This window comes from Rhinoderma darwinii, chromosome 1, assembly GCF_050947455.1.
Source record: "Rhinoderma darwinii isolate aRhiDar2 chromosome 1, aRhiDar2.hap1, whole genome shotgun sequence".
NCBI lineage: Eukaryota > Metazoa > Chordata > Amphibia > Anura > Rhinodermatidae > Rhinoderma > Rhinoderma darwinii.
The window spans coordinates 577,072,404-577,089,567 of record NC_134687.1 but is presented as its reverse complement, the minus strand read 5'-3'; positions in this window follow the sequence as shown (position 1 = coordinate 577,089,567).

Sequence of the window (17,164 nt, the reverse complement as noted above, 5' to 3'; positions counted from 1 at the left end):
CGAAAAACTGATATCCACGTGCCCCTACTGTAAATGTCCGTTTTAAACATACTAATATATATACATATATATATACATATGCTTTCATTTAGAATAACAATATCAGATGGTTCGTCTCGACCACTAGTAGGCACCAATTCTCGGACTGAGAGCGCCGAAAAATGCTAGTGAATAAGCGGTGTGAAAAAGCAAAGATTCATAAACATCGGAGCATATGTTATCAAGCAATACTAAAATACACTGTAAGAGCATAAATGATAATGGTCTGCGGCTATCCGCCGCAAAATCCCCTTTGCGCCACCCCTTTCGATATCTGACGGACGAAAAAATGTTCAGTCGCGTCCGGCAAATGACGTACTTGTAACATGAAGGATAAGCCAGTCATGTTTTTTAACCATTGAGACGGATACTCCACCTTGTAGTAAGTGTTCAAGGAAGGCCGTTAGGGCTCCGAGCATCAAGTCGCGATCGCGAAGGTCAATGACTCCGCTGCAAAGCAAAGATTTATTCCAAGACTTACTATAAGCCGACCATGTCGACGGTGTTACCGATGCTTGAACCAGGCTCATTAATTAGCTTCTGCGAGGGACCATAGGTCCTCCGGGCATGGCTCTCTCGTCAATTCCGCCGAGGGCTGGAGCTCCCTGAAGAGATCCATCTGCGAACGGAAAAGAGCAGAAGCTTCTGCTCCATCTACACCTGGTTTGTGCTTTGCCCTGAAAAGAATGTTTAATTGCAGACAGCGAAGCACCAAACGACGTAACAAAGATAAAATTGGGAGGGAACTAGAAGTCAAATTATTAATAGCCAAAACAGTCGCCAAGTTGTCAGACCAAAATTAAATGCTCTTATTTATCATCTTGTCTACCCAAAGTTCGACTGAAACTACTATGAGGGAAAATTCCAACAGCGTCAGGTTCTTATTTAAACGTGAAAGCAACCAGGAAGCGGGTCATCGAACCATGGACCAATGACTGCCAAATATTGCACCATAACCAACCGAGCCAGCCGCATCGGTATAGAATTCTAAATCCGGGCTATATACAACATTGCTCATAAAACAAGATTGGCCGTTGTATGACTGCAAAAAGGACCGCCAAACGGACAAATCATCCTTGATAGGTCTCGTCATAGACATAAAATGATGCAGAGCTTTTATCCCTTTCGTGGCTAACAAAAGGCGACGCGAGAAAGCGCATCCTATCGGCATGACCTTGCTCGCAAACACTAGAAAACCCTCTTAAGAACTGCATCTGAAGCAGTGTCACCTTTTTTGCAATCATAAAATGGTCGAGCAATGATAGCATTTTTGCCAATTTGTCTTCCGGCAGGCGAAAAACCATGTCTTCAGAATCAAATTAGAAAAAATTATATGACCGTGCCAGGGCCTTCCATTCTCTGGAATGATAACGGAACACCAAAACGAGCCATAAAATATTTGAAACAGTTTAACAATCTAGGGCATACCTCAAAATCACGAGGGCCAACAAAAAAAAAATCCTCTAAATAATGGGTCAAGGATGTGCAACCTGATTCAAAACTCACGACCCATTCTAAAAAACAACTAAACATTTCGAAATATCTGCAAGGGATGGAACAATCCATGGGTAAACATGTATTGACATAAAACCTGCCGTTCAGTTGGCATCCTAAAAGGTGGAAACAATCAGGGTGTACCGGGAGAAGCCGGAAAGCGGACTTGATGTCCGACTTTGCCAGCAGAGCTTCACGGCCACATTCTTAAATCAGCCAGACGGCCCAATCAAAGGAGACATAGCAAACCGCAGCTTCCTCCTTTGTAATACTGTCATTTACCGAATCCCCAGGGGGAAACGATAAATGCTGTATTAAACTAAAATTTCCTATCTCCTTCTTTGGTACTAGGAGAGATACGAAGGTTAGGAAAGTAAGGTTCATCATATGGACCCGGCATACGGCCCAATTCCACTTCCTTGTCGATTTTTTTTCCTGGACCACCTCTTGTAAATCTGAAATAGATTTTAAATTGCCAGTAAAAATAACCGCTTTTTGTGGTAGATGAGGGACATAAAACCCATATGTGAAACCGCTATCAAGTGCAATGGCTTCCTGCCTCCTGAGATACTGGTCTAACCACTGGCGCATCTCTAGCACGCAAAGCGGTGTCCTTGACCCTGCCAGAGGCAGGAGGCTTGGAGACCGCTTTACCTTTTTTAAAACACCGCAGATCGAGCTCTCATGCTTGAAACGGCAGGAGGCAAGGAAACGACAATGTCCTTCATTATACATCCAACAAGCGCTGGGTCTACGTCCAGAGGAGGCAGAAAGGACGAGGTTGGTCTTTGCAACATCATCAATTGGATCCATACATCCGTAGCTTTTGATGCCCAGGGATGAAGAGCTAACTTCGTCCTAAACTCCTCATCATATCTCCACCAGGCTGTTCCGCCGTGCAGTCTATAAGCAAAAAAAATTGTATCTGATATACAAATAAATCGGAACTAAATTCTGGGTGTTTCCTAGATAAAATACATGCTAAGGCCCCATGCACACGACCATATTTTTGTCCACCAGTAAATACTGGCGTAAATACGGGTCCTTGGTCACACGTATTCGACCTGTATTGCACCAGTATTTACGGACCCGTGCCCGTAAATACGGGTCCGGTTTCACCCGTATTCCACCCGTATTTACGGGCACGTTTTCGCTGCAAAATTACACTGCAGTAATCGGCAGCCCTTCTCTCTATCAGTACAGGATAGAGAGAAGGGACAGCCTTTTCCGTAATAAAAGTAAAAAAAATTCATTCTTACCCGGCCGTTGTCTTGGTGACGCGTCCCTCTCTTGACATCCAGTACGACCTCCCTGGATGACGCACAGTCCTTGTGACCGCTGCAGCCAGTGATTGGGCTGTGATTGGCTGCAGCGGTCACATGGGCTGTCACGTTATCCCAGGAGGCCGGACTGGAGGAAGAAGCAGGGAGTTCTGGGTAAGTATGAACGTCTTTTTTTTTTTACAGCTTTATCTATATTGTGATCGGTAGCCACTGTCCCTGGTGCTGAAAGAGTTACTGCCGATCGTTTAACTCTTTCAGCACCCTGGACAGTGACTATACACTGACGTCGCCTAGCAACGCTCCCGTAATTACGGGTGCACACACGTAGTCACCCGTAATTACGGGAGCCCCATAGACTTCTATGGGCCTGCCCGTGCCGTAATTACGGCCTGAAATAGGACATGTTCTATATTTTTCAACGGCACAGGCACCTTCCCGTAAGCATACGGGGAGGTACCCGTGGCCAATAGAAGTCTATTGGCCCGTAATTACGGCCTGTGATTACGAGCGTTTTTACGGTCGTGTGCATGGGGCCTAACACGGAGAACTGGATCCAATTCCCAAATGTTTTGGCTACCTTAACTTTTTTGTCATCTTTGTCAAAACATTTGTCCTTATCGACAGTCAAATGTTCTGGTGAAATAAGGGACCATAGATCAACAAATTCTTTCTTGCAGATCTTAGCTCTTATCTCAGCAGAGACGTGAGTGCCCATAGGGTCGACCCCACAAAAATAAGAGTCACGGTAAATTAAACCCGTTGTCTCCGTAACCGCCGTAGGCTGGGAAATAGACCCACCTGTGGGTGTTCATCTGTGACGAACACACATTATCTTCCTTCATTTCAAATTTAGATATAAAAGTTGTTAAGACAGATAAAATGTCACCTTCACCCGTCACGGGCGTCTTTGACCAAGTTTGGGAGCACAACAACACACTGTAACATCTATGGCCGCGGACCATCGTCCTGACTTACCCTCTGACGGCCACGGCCATGGACGAGCGAGTTCCCAGCGGCATCTCCCTCCTGGGAGACGCCGGCACTCACTTTCTGGTCCGGACACTGTCTCCCGCAGGGTGCGCGCGCCTGTGCGTGCACAGTTGCAGAATACTGCAATTATCCCAGAATGCTTCTGGACTATAAAAGGGCTCTGCCCTCTCGATCCTTGCCTGAGCGTTGTTGTGTTACCTTAAGTTTATCCTTGCAAATGGTCTCCTAGTGTTTTCCAGTTCCCAGTATTACCCTTTCCTGCTGCCTGTACCCTGTATTCCGTGCTATCGTGCCTCTGTGCCTTCAAGAGTTGGAGTCGTGTTGTGCCCTCCGCTGCATCTATTGTGTCGCTCCCGCCTGGGGTCTCTCTACTGTCAGAGCCTCATCTTAGCCTGAAACTCTTTGTTTATTTAGGAAAAAGTAAAAAACATAACAATGAACAACTGAAAACAATAAACAAATCAATATTTACAGACAATGCATCACTGCATCCACTATATCCCTGGACTTGGCCAATTCCCCCATCCATTTTCCATTCATCCCCACTCAAACATATTCACGTCTCCTCCCCACTTAAAATATCCACTCACCCTCTTTCACACTCTCTTTCAAAACCATTCTAAACCATCAACCGCAAATGCGCACGCCCTAACATATATACCTACATAAAAATAAGAAGTGAAATATACATAAGAATTTTTTATTTTTTTTTTATTAATAATTATATAAACTAATATAAATAAATAAACTGAAATTGAAAGAAAAAGAAAAGAAAAGTGAAAAGAAAATGATAATAATAACAACCCTTATCCGCACAAGTAAGTAACTATAAGTCATCGCGGGAGGTTACTTCCCGCACGAGGACGTATAGTTACTGAGTTGTTTCCGATGCACACTGTCGGTGACAGTGTGCACCGGGAACCGGGAGGTCATCTGTCGCCGACAGCTGACACTCCACTCTGGCCGGCCAGCGGTCCCTTGCGGATGATTTTGGTGAATTAACCCCTTAAATGCGGTGATCGGTTGCAATCGTCGCATTTTAGGGGTTTCTAGCATATCGGCAGATCCCGGTCTGACATGTCTGCATCCGTGTCTGCCATGGACGGAAGCCCATCAGGACCAACCTCCGGCTGGTCCTGATAGGCTTCCTGTTAGAGTGACAGGAAGTCACTGTGTCGTTCCCGATGCACACTGTCAGCAACAAGGTGTGCATCGGGAACTGGGAGGTCAGCTGTCGCCGCTGATTTCGGCAATTTTATTTATATATACTCTTATTTAATTCTTTTTTTCAATTCGCCACCTTCATTTGTATACATTGACATATATAGACTCCACATGCATTATTTGTCGGTGGGTCGATATGCCCATGCATACATCTTATGCTTGGGTTTTTATCCATTTAAATATGGAGATAATTGTGTACTGTTATTTATATGTGTATAAGGGTAAAACTGTGTATATATGTATACTTTTCATATATAATGTCTAAATATATTTTTGTAATTATTGGGAGATATGTTTGTCTTTACACTTTATTATAATATATTTACGTCTATATTAGTAAAATATTTATTTATTTAATTTAATTTAATTATATTTAATTTTCTTTTAATAAATTGTTTTCACTGTTGTGTAATGTATAATGTATTTTCATATATGTTTTTGGGTAAATTATTAAGGTTTTCTAATATATATATATATATAGATATATATATATATTTTTTATTTTTTTTTATTTTTTTTATATGATTTACACTTCAAATTAATATTTATTCATTTATGAATGTTTTATGAGAATATAAAATGTGTGGACATCATATTGACTAATATGCGTTTGTTTGTGTTGATGTATCTATAACGTATGGATTTGATCCATAATACGGTATGTAATTATACTGCTTACTATGAAACTATTTTCCTTTGCGGAATACGATGGATGACAGTCTCCGATTGCTGTATTTTCAGAAAAAACAATAGATATTTAATAATATATCAAATTACCGGGATTGTCATGAGTGCGCATATCGGTCACGTGATCCTCCAACGTCAGACCAGAAAGTTGTCAAACCAAAACTCATAGTGAGTCTTGACACGCAAGCAATGTGACGCGGAAGGTCTGACGTGTTGAGATGGGCGTGGCGGGATATGCGCCATTGGACATTACATCTTCAGGTATAGTATTTAAGTGTGTATAGGAACTAGCATATTCTTCTCCTGACGAAGGTAGCGAAACGCGCGTCGGGGTGTTTCCTTGGATCGGAGACTGTCATCCATCAGTATGTCTACCATAGGTAAAACGTCTTGACATTGTTTTGTCTTCATCATGATATATATTTTCTGCTGATCCTATGGTGCAATTTGAGAGACCATATTCTAGATACTTGGTCTCCTGCAGATACATCTACTTTATTATAGGTCGTTTTTACTGACGAATATATACATTTTCATGTTTTGGTGGAGTCTCCTGTCCGAGGTTGTCTTTTAAAATATATGTTTTTTAACAATTGTATGTATTGTGGGTAAATAGGGGGGTATTCCCGCATTGGGACAATAAAGATTGATATTTTTTGAAATTTGAAATACATGGTTGTTATTTCAGTCTGGACATTTTTTGGTATTTTCTGATGCTTTTTCATGTCTTGACTAATTATTGAAAGCTTTGAATACAATTTTGGTGGATATGATTTCGGCAATTAACCCGTTAAATGCGGCGCTTGATTGTGATCTCCGCATTTAGGGGGTTTGTAGCACATCAGCAGCCCCCATGCAATTGTGGGGGTTGCTGATGCTTGTGATGGCATCCGGAGGCCAGGCAACGGCCTCCGGGTCTGCCATGTATGGAAGCCTATGAGGACCAGCCTCATAGACTTACTGGTCCTCGTAGACTTACTGTCAGAGTGACTGTGATGTCACACTGACAGTTGGAATACATTACACTACTAGGTAGTGTAATGCAATCTAGCAGCGATCAGAGCTGCAGGTAAAAAAAATAAAGTGTAATAAGTTATTTATTATCGGAAAAAAATGAAAACATTAAAAAAATTACACATAAACGTAATTTTATTGTGCAAACGCTGCAAAACGTAAAAACGTAAAAAAAACTATATACATATGGTATCGCCGTAATCGTACCGACCCGCAGAATAAACGAAAACATAATTTATTGCGCATGGTGAACACTGTAAGAAATAAAGAATTGAAAACGCCAAAATGGCTGTTTTTTGGTCACCTTAGCTCTAAAAAAGATGTAATAAAAAGTTATCAGGAAGATGTATGTACCATAAAATGGTACCAATAAAAGCTACAGCTCGTCCCACCAAAAATAAGCCCTCACACCGCTCAATCGACCAAAAAATAAAAAAGTTCTGTATGTCAGAATGTGATAATACAAAACAATACAATTTTTTTTTAACAAATAGTCTTTTCTTTGTAAAAGTAGTAAAATATAAAAAAAACAATATAAATTTGGTATCACCGTAATCGTATTGAGACGCAGAATAAAACTAAAGTTGTCGTTTTTACCGCACGGTGAAAGACTTAAAAATAAAACCCCAAAAACAATGGAGGAATCACAGTTTTTTCCAATTTCAGCCCGCAAATTATTTTTTTTCAGTTTCCCATCACATTTTATGATACTTTAAATGGTGTTAATAGAAACGACAACTCTTCCCGCCAAAAATAAGCCCTCACACCGCTCTATTGTCGAAAAAATAAAAAAATGATGGCTCTTGGAAGACGGGGAGTGAAAAACGAAAATGAAAAAGCAAAAAAGGTTCAGTCCTGAAAGGGTTAATTCATTTCTAATAAAAAAATATTTATGACCACAAATGGGGTATTGCCGTAATCGGGAGAAATTGCTTTACAAATCTTAGGGTGCTTTTCCTCTTTTATCCCTTGTGAAAATTAAAAAATCCAACATTTTATTGGACAAAAATGTTGATATTCATTTTCACGGCCTAATTCCACTAAATTCGACAAAAATCCCGAGGGGTCAAAATGCTCACTATGCCCCTAGAAAAATTCCTTGATGGGTGTAGTTTCCAAAATAGGGACACTGTTTTGGTCCCTTCGGGGCATTGCAAACCCGACATGGCACTGAAAACCAATCCAGCAAAATCTGCGCTCCAAAATCCAAAAGGCGCTCCTTCCCTTCTGAGCCCTTCAGTGAGACCAAACAGCAGTTTATTACCACATATGGGGTATTGCCATAATCGGCAACAATTGCTTTACAACTGTTAGGGTGCTTTTTCTCCTTTATTTCTTGTAAAAATGAAAAAAAGGTGATTTTCATCTTCACAGACTAATTCCACTAAATTCTGCAAACAAACTGTGGGGTTAAAATGCTAACTATACCCCTACAAAAATGCCTTGAGGGGTGTAGTTTACAAAATGGGGGTGTAAAGGATCTACCAGACACAGCTTCTGTGTCGACGCCCGTGGGTAATCAGTCTGCACTTGCTCTTATGTCTGTGAGACTGATTCCATCTTCCACCACTCAGGATGGCAGGCTTAGGAGTGGGAGAGCCTATCACAGCCTGGCCAGACGGAGCTAGCTCCCGCCCACTGTCTATTTACACCTGCCTTTCCTGTTCCTCCTTTGCCTGTGATTCTGCTCTGCTTGTTTCCTGGCTCTGCTGCTGCTGCTTGAACTACTGATCCTCTGCTTGTTATTGACCTTGGCTTACTGACCACTCTCCTGCTCAGCGTTTTGTACCTCGTGCACTCCTGGTTTGACTCGGCTCGTTCACTACTCTCGTTGCTCACGGTGTCTCCGTGGGCAGCTGCCCCATTTCCCTAGCTTCTGGGTACCCTTGTCTGTTTGTCTGTCGTTCACTTACTGAGCGTAGGGACCGTCGCCCAGTTGTACCCCGTCGCCTAGGACGGGTCGTTGCAAGTAGGCAGGGACTGAGTGGCGGGTAGATTAGGGCTCACCTGTCTGTCTCCCTACCCCGTCATTACATAAGCACAGGCCCATATACCTAGTCTACCCTGGTCCCTGACACAACTATGATATACAAAAAAAATGGGACATAGAATGTAATTAAAACCACAGAAAAGGCCATACTCACAGATTAGGTGGTGGGTTTTTTAAAAATACCCGTTCCAAACAGGACGCAACCAGGTCAGAGAATGCTGTTGATGGGAAGTGCCCAGGTGTGTTTAAATAATGATAGCCACTCCCACTAACCTTGAGGGGAGTGGTGTGTTGGGCATGGAAGTAAATGTGTAATAATAATAAATAAATAAATAATAAAGTACTGTGTATAGTGCACATGTGAGGTATAGGGGACATGACTAAATGTGGTGTGTAGAAATCAGGGCTGTGAGTGAAACAAAAAAAGTGAGTGTAGAGTGTAAAACATGGAGGCATAGTGTTTGGATAGTGAGGCACAGCATATATCGCCGAATAGCAGCCTATTTATAACGCCCATACTGTAAGAGAGCGGGCTGCCCTGCATGCAGTGCCAAACATCCGCACACCAGGCTATCCCAGCATCATAATACCCGGGCGCGTCCTCAAAAAAAGTATGTACAATGTAAGTAACCATGAAAAAACATGGGGTATTAGTTGTTGTTTTGGCCAAAAAAACGCAAGCTCGCAATCCACGTCACGGATCCCCACACTTGCGAGTCCCTACCTAGAACTTTTAGTTCCAAAATCTAAGATATACAAAAAAAATGGGACATAGAATGTAATTAAAACCACAGAAAAGGCCATACTCACAGATTAGGTGGTGAGTATGGCCTTTTCTGTGGTTTTAATGACACAACTATGGACCCCCTTGAGACCCTGGCTCAGCAAATGCAGGGCCTCTCCCTACAGGTCCAAGCCCTGGCTCAGAGGGACAACCAGCATGATGCTACCCTGGTAGTGCCCCCCACCTCACCTCTTGAACCCCACCTCAAGTTGCCTGACCGGTTCTCAGGGGACCGGAAGACTTTTTTCTCCTTTCGGGAGAGTTGTAGGCTCTATTTTCGCTTAAAGCCCCACTCCTCAGGTTCTGAGAGCCAGCGGGTGGGTATAATTATGTCCCGGCTCCAGGACGAGCCCCAAGAATGGGCCTTCTCCTTGGCTCCTGACGCCCCTGAACTTTCCTCCGTTGATCTTTTCTTTTCTGCTCTCGGGCTCATTTATGACGAGACTGACAAGACTGCCTTTGCCGAGAGTCAGCTGGTGACCTTACGTCAGGGTAAGAGACCTGTTGAGGAGTGTTGTTCTGACTTTAGGAAGTGGTGTGTAGCTTCTCGGTGGAATGACCCTGCCTTAAGGTGACAGTTTAGGTTGGGTCTGTCGAACGCCCTGAAAGACCTGCTAGTTAGCTATCCCTCTTCTGACTACCTAGATCAGGTTATGGCTTTAGCGGTACGACTTGACCGACGTCTCAGGGAACGACGACTTGAACGTTTTTGTGCCTTCTCCTCTGACTCCCCCATGATGCCTCCCGAGGTTCCGTTGCTTCGTTCTTCCACGGAAGACTCGGATGTACCTATGCAACTCGGGGCCTCCGTGTTCCCCCAACAACGTAGAGAGATCCGCAGGAAGAATGGTCTCTGCTTCTACTGTGGGGATGACAAGCATCAAGTGAACAACTGTCCTAGGCGTAAGAATAAGCAGCCGGAAAACTTCCGCGCCTAAGTGATCATCGGGGAGGTCACTTGGGCGCACAGGTATTTCCCGTATACATGAAACCTAATAAAATCTTGCTTCCCTTTCAGGTCTCTTTTGGTGGTAGGTCTGCTACCGGCAGTGCCTTCGTGGATTCAGGGTCTTCTGCTAATATTATGTCTGTGGAATTTGCTATGTCTCTAGCTATGCCATTGATTGATTTGCCTAAACCTGTCCCGGTAGTGGGTATCGACTCCACTCCTCTTTCTAATAGTTATTTTACACAGCATACCCCTGTTTTTGAACTCCTTGTTGGCTCCATGCATTTGTGCTCTGTACTGGTGATGCAAGGATTATCCTCCGATTTGGTTTTAGGCCTTCCCTGGTTGCAGTTGCATAATCCCACGTTTAACTGGAATACTGGGGATCTTACCAAATGGGGTAATGAATGCATGACGTCATGTTTTTCTGTTAATTCTATTTCTCTCCCTGATATTTTCTCTAAAGAGGCCTCCGAAGTGTTACCTCCTCATAGAGAATACGATTGCGCAATCGATTTGGTACCAGGAGCTAAGCTCCCTAAGGGTAGGATATTTAATCTCTCTTGTCCCGAACGTGAAGCCATGAGAGAGTATATCCAGGAATGCCTGGCCAAGGGTTACATTTGCCCCTCTACTTCTCTGGTAGGTGCTGGCTTCTTCTTCGTAGGGAAGAAGGATGGTGGTTTTAGGCCGTGCATTGACTACCGGAACTTGAATAAGGTCACTGTAAGGAACCAGTACCCCCTTCATTTGATTCCTGATCTCTACAATCAGGTTCAGGGGGCCCAATGGTTCTCTAAGTTTGATCTACGGGGGGCTTATAACCTTATCCGCATCAAAGAGGGGGATGAGTGGAAGACTGCGTTTAACATGCCCGAAGGTCATTTCGAATACCTCGTCATGCCCTTTGGGTTGTGTAATGCTCCCGCGGTCTTCCAGAATTTCATAAATGAGATTTTAAGAGACTACCTGGGGGTATTTCTTGTAGTGTACCTTGATGACTTAATTGTGTTTTCCAAGGACTGGTCCTCCCACATTGAGCATGTCAAGAAGGTGCTCCAGGCCCTTCGGGAAAACAAACTGTTTTCTAAGACCGAAAAATGTGTGTTTGGGGTGCAGGAGATACCATTTTTGGGTCAAATCCTCACTCCTCATGAATTCCGCATGGACCCAGCCAAGGCCCCGCCAAGGTCCAGGCTGTGGCGGAATGGGTCCAACCTGCCTCCCTGAAGGCGTTACAGTGCTTCCTGGGGTTTGCTAATTATTACAGGAGATTTATTGCTAACTTCTCGGTCATCGATAAGCCTCTTATGGATCTCACTCGCAAAGGTGCTGATCTCCTCCATTGGCCTCCTGAGGCTGTCCAGGCTTTTGAGGTCCTTAAGAAGTGCTTTATCTCGGCCCCAGTGCTGGTTCTGCCCAACCAAATGGAGCCATTCATCGTGGAGGTTGACGCCTCCGAGGTGGGAGTGGGTGCTGTCTTGTCCCAGGGTACCAGGTCCCTCACCCATCTCCGTCCCTGTGCCTACTTCTCCAGGAAGTTTTCGCCCACTGAGAGTAACTATGATATTGGCAACCGCGAACTCTTAGCCATTAAATGGGCATTTGAAGAGTGGCGTCACTTCCTGGAGGGGGCTAGGCACCAGGTGACGGTCCTTACCGACCGCAAGAATCTGGCTTTCCTAGAATCTGCCCGGAGGCTAAACCCGAGACAAGCTCGATGGGCGTTATTTTTTACCAGATTCAACTTTTTGGTCACCTATAGGGCTGGGTCTAAAAATATTAAGGCTGATGCACTGTCGCGTAGCTTCATAGCCAGCTCTCCTTCGGAGGAAGATCCTGCTTGTATTTTGCCTCCAGGTATAATCATTTCCTCTATTGATTCTGATTTAGTCTCCGAAATTGCGGCTGATCGAGGTTCAGCTCCCGGGAACCTTCCTGAGAACAAGCTGTTTGTTCCCCTTCAATTCCGGCTAAGGGTACTTAGGGAAAATCATGACTCTGCACTATCTGGCCATCCAGGCATCCTGGGTACGAAGCACCTAATTGCCAGAAACTACTGGTGGCCTGGGTTGCTTAAAGACGTTAAGGCCTACGTCGCCGCTTGTGAAGTTTGTGCTAGGTCCAAGACTCCCAGGTCCCGACCAGCGGGCTTACTATGTTCTTTGCCCATTCCCCAGAGACCTTGGACCCATATCTCCATGGATTTTATCACCGATTTACCTCCATCTCAAGGCAAGTCGGTGGTGTGGGTTGTAGTAGGCCGCTTCAGTAAGATGTGCCACTTTGTGCCCCTCAAGAAACTACCCAATGCTAAGACGTTAGCTACCTTGTTTGTCAAACACATCCTGCATCTCCATGGGGTTCCTGTCAATATTGTTTCTGACAGAGGGGTTCAATTTGTTTCATTGTTTTGCAGAGCCTTCTGTAAAAAGTTGGAGAGTGATCTGTCCTTCTCCTCGGCCTTCCATCCTGAAACTAATGGCCAAACTGAGAGGACTAATCAGTCTCTAGAACAATATTTAAGGTGTTTTATCTCTGACTGTCAATATGATTGGGTCTCCTTCATTCCCCTTGCCGAATTTTCCCTTACTAACCGGTTCAGTAACTCGTCAGGGGTCTCCCCCTTTTTCTGTAATTTTGGGTTTAATCCACAGTTCTCCTCCATTTCACCTGGTAGTTCCAACAATCCCGAGGTAGAGGTCGTTCATCGGGAACTGTGCACAGTCTAGGCCCAGGTTCAGAAGAACCTAGAGGCATCCCAGAGCATACAAAAGACTCAGGCAGATAGAAGACGTTCTGCTAACTCCTTGTTTGTGGTCGGGGATCTGGTGTGGCTATCTTCAAAAAATTTGCGCCTTAAAGTCCCGTCCAAGAAGTTTGCTCCCCGGTTTATAGGGCCGTACAAGGTCATTGAAGTCCTTAACCCCGTCTCCTTCCGACTGGATTTGCCCCCGTCTTTTCGAGTACACGACGTGTTTCATGCCTCCCTCCTTAAACGCTGCTCCCAGTCCTTGGCTCCCTCGAGGAAACCTCCGGTCCCCGTTCTCACCCCTGAGGGGGTAGAATTCGAGGTGGCCAAGATTGTGGACAGCAGGATGGTCCAAGGCTCCCTCCAGTACCTGGTCCATTGGAGAAGATACGGGCCTGAGGAGTGGACTTGGGTACCCGCCCAGGATGTTCACGCTGGGGTATTGCTCAGGAGGTTCCACCTTCGTTTCCCCAATAAGCCAGGTCCCCCTAGAAAGGGTCCGGTGGCCCCTCATAAAAGGGGGCGGGGGTACTGTAAAGGAACTGCTAGACACAGCTTCTGTGTTGACGCCCGTGGGTAATCAGTCTGCACCTGCTCCTATGTCTGTGAGACTGACTCCATCTTCCACCACTCAGGATGGCAGGCTTAGGAGTGGGAGAGCCTATCACAGCCTGGCCAGATGGAGCTAGCTCCCGCCCACTGTCTATTTATACCTGCCTTTCCTGTTGCTCCTTTGCCTGTGATTCTGCTCTGCTTGTTTCCTGGCTCTGCTGCTGCTGCTTGAACTACTGATCCTCTGCTTGTTATTGACCTTGGCTTACTGACCACTCTCCTGCTCAGCGTTTTGTACCTCGTGCACTCCTGGTTTGACTCGGCTCGTTCACTACTCTCGTTGCTCACGGTGTCTCCGTGGGCAGCTGCCCCGTTTCCCTAGCTTCTGTGTACCCTTGTCTGTTTGTCTGTCGTTCACTTACTGAGCGTAGGGACCGTCGCCCAGTTGTACCCTGCCGCCTAGGGCGGGTCATTGCAAGTAGGCAGGGACTGAGTGGCGGGTAGATTAGGGCTCACCTGTCTGTCTCTCTACCCTGTCATTACAGGGGGGTTTCGACTGTTTAGGTACCACTTCAAACCTAACATGGTGCCTAAAATATATTCCTAAAAAAAGGAGGCCCCAAAATCCACTAGGTGTTCCTTTGCTTCTGAGGCTGGTGCTTCAGTCCATTAGGGGACTAGGGCCACATGTTGGATATTTCTATCTGGGCAATAAATATTGAGTTGCGTTTCTTTGGTAAAACCTTCTGTGTTACAGAATGTTTTTTATTACAAATGAATTTCGGCAAAAAAAATGAAATTTGTAAATTTCACCTCTACTTTTCCTTAATTGCTGTGAAACGCCTAAAGGGTTAAAATACTTTCTGAATGTGGTTTTGAATACTTTGAGGGGTTCCGTTTTCAAAATGGGGTGATTTATGGGGACTTTCTAATATAGAAGGCCCTCAAAGCCACTTCAGAACTGAACTGGTCCCTGAAAAAATAGCCTTTTGAAACGTTCTTGAAAATATGAGAAATTGCTGCTAAAGTTCTAAGCCTTGTAACGTCCTAGAAAAATAAGAGGACATGAAAAAAACAATGCAAACATAAAGTAGACATATGGGGGATGTTAACTACTAACTATTTTGTGTGGTATCAATATCTGTTTTACAAGCAAATACATTTAAATTTAGAAAAATCCAAATTTTTTAACATTTTCACTAAAATTTGAAGTTTTTCACAAATAAATATTGAATTTATCGACCAAGTTTTTTCACTAACATAAAGTACAATATGTCACGAGAAAACCATCTCATAATCGCTTGGATAGGTAAAAGCATTCCAGAGTTATTACCACATAAAGTGACACATGTTAGATTTGAAAAAAACATCTGTGTCCACGAGGCCAAAACAGGCTGTGTCCTGAAGGGGTGTGCATCGGGAACGACACAGTGACTTCCTGTCACTCTGACAGGGAGCCTATCAGGACATGGTGTAGTCTAGAAACTTGCTTGCCCACAGGCAGGGATGCGTGGGTTATACACTCTCTGTGTATTTGAATCAGTGTAATAAACATCAATATTATATTTTGCAATATGAAGCATTATGTATCTTTTTCAGATCACTGATAGAGAATTTATGCAGTATCTACCATTTTTACCTTGGATCCATGTTCCCAATGTGTAATAATATGTCCACATGTTTTATCTTATCAGTATTAGATGTGCCATCATTATCATACATATTCTTAAGATTTTGTCCATAATATATATGCTGAATAAACTAATTTTCTGTCAAATCTATTTTTATCTTTGAGAATTATAAGTGGGTGTTCTTTGTCATTATACACATGATGCGTTAAATTAGCGTTTCTCTTGAATAAGGTGGACCAATGATTTTTTCATGTGCCAGCGTTCTTGAATAGAAATGCCAATTCTCTTTGTACTTTATTCAATCACTAGGTGTTTGTCATTTTTGCAGACAAGCATACTAATTATACAATACACTTTTGTTATTCAATTACATACGGCTTTTAATAAGATAACTACTTTTTATTTATTATGGTCCGAAATAGATCGTCATGAGAAATAAACTAAGCATGCGCTGTATGATACAGCATGAATAACCTCGTTTTTTTTTTGTAAAAATGGCCATCGTTGGCCTCAAAATGATTATACGCATGCGCTGCATAGCGCTTTATGTTTCATATGACAGAGTCATTTACACTTATATATATATTTGTGCTTCTAATCTAGATAGTTATCTTGGATTTATTGCCATAATCAAGTTGTTATATCAATCGTTTTGGCGTGTTCGCTGTTTGGTACAGTGTAATCACATAGCCTTGGATCACTGTACCAAAATGGCCACTGATGGCATCAAATTCACTATGTGCATGCGCGAAATAGCGTGTGCAATTTGGTACAATGCAGTCATACAGACTAGGATTACTGTACCAAAATGGTCACCGCCGGCATCAAAGTCACTATGCGCATGCGCGAAATAGCGCTTTAGATTTATATATATACACGTCATAAACAGCGCCGCTCCCTAGAGGGCCGGAAATGCACACTGAGGCATGGAACCAAGGTACCACATGGTGTTTGTTTTGAATGTTTTTAATCTGACACATTATTTACACATGAGAGTCTTTGATTGTTATGCTCACTAATTAGCATATATATTCTTATGTACAGTGAAGGAAATAAGTATTTGATCCCTTGCTGATTTTGTAAGTTTGCCCACTGTCAAAGACATGAACAGTCTAGAATTTTTAGGCTAGGTTAATTTTACCAGTGAGAGATAGATTATATATAAAAAAAAAAAAAAAGAAAATCACATAGTCAAAATTATATATATTTATTTGCATTGTGCACAGAGAAATAAGTATTTGATCCCCTACCAACCATTAAGAGTTCAGCCTCCTCCATACCAGTGACACGCTCCAAATCAACTTGGTGCCTGCATTAAAGACAGCTGTCTTAAATGGTCACCTGTATAAAAGACTCCTGTCCACAGACTCAATTAATCAGTCTGACTCTAACCTCTACAACATGGGCAAGACCAAAGAGCTTTCTAAGGATGTCAGGGACAAGATCATAGACCTGCACAAGGCTGGAATGGGCTACAAAACCATAAGTAAGACGCTGGGTGAGAAGGAGACAACTGTTGGTGCAATAGTAAGAAAATGGAAGACATACAAAATGACTGTCAATCGACATCGATCTGGGGCTCCATGCAAAATCTCACCTCGTGGGGTATCCTTGATCCTGAGGAAGGTGAGAGCTCAGCCGAAAACTACACGGGGGGAACTTGTTAATGATCTCAAGGCAGCTGGGACCACAGTCACCAAGAAAACCATTGGTAACACATTACGCCGTAATGGATTAAAATCCTGCAGTGCCCGCAAGGTCCCCCTGCTCAAGAA